The sequence below is a fragment of the Octopus bimaculoides genome, unplaced genomic scaffold (assembly GCF_001194135.2).
Source record: "Octopus bimaculoides isolate UCB-OBI-ISO-001 unplaced genomic scaffold, ASM119413v2 Scaffold_243304, whole genome shotgun sequence".
Taxonomy (NCBI): domain Eukaryota; kingdom Metazoa; phylum Mollusca; class Cephalopoda; order Octopoda; family Octopodidae; genus Octopus; species Octopus bimaculoides.
This window is the reverse complement of record NW_026363653.1, coordinates 1-591: the sequence shown is the minus strand read 5'-3', so window position 1 is coordinate 591 and position 591 is coordinate 1.

The following is a 591-nucleotide window of genomic DNA, read 5'->3' as shown; positions in this document are numbered from 1 at the left end:
TCTTCTTCTTCTTCTTCTTCTTCTTCTTCTTCTTCTTCTTCTTCTTCTTCTTCTTCTTCTTCTTCTTCTTCTTCTTCTTCCTTTCGTTCTTCCTCGTTATCTATCCTCTTTGGCTTCCTGTTAATCTTAAGCCACAGTGTTTGATATACAGTAGGTATGTAGATGATATTAATATCATAGTTAAGACCTTCTCTAGTAACGGTAATGTAGAAACTGAGAGGAACATAATGGAGAGCATCCAGCAAGTAGCCAACTCCATCCCCCACAGTATCAAGGTGACTATAGATTATCCCACTAGGCACCCCAACAATAGACTCCCCGTCCTTGTTACTGATCTTCACTTAGAAACTGTGAACAGCAGTGTGCAACTCTTCCACTTCTATTACATGATTTAATTAGTAATTCAGTTCTGAACCTCATTAATTTCATCGTTTTGGCAATGATGATCGAGTTGTAAGCTGCATTTGGAGCTAAAATAATTGGAAATTGGTTTTTTAAAGCAGTTATGTCACAATTGGTATGTAACAATTGAATCCACGTTGAAGTGTTCTAATGCTTCTGATATTTGTTTGCCAATGATTTCCAATAAAG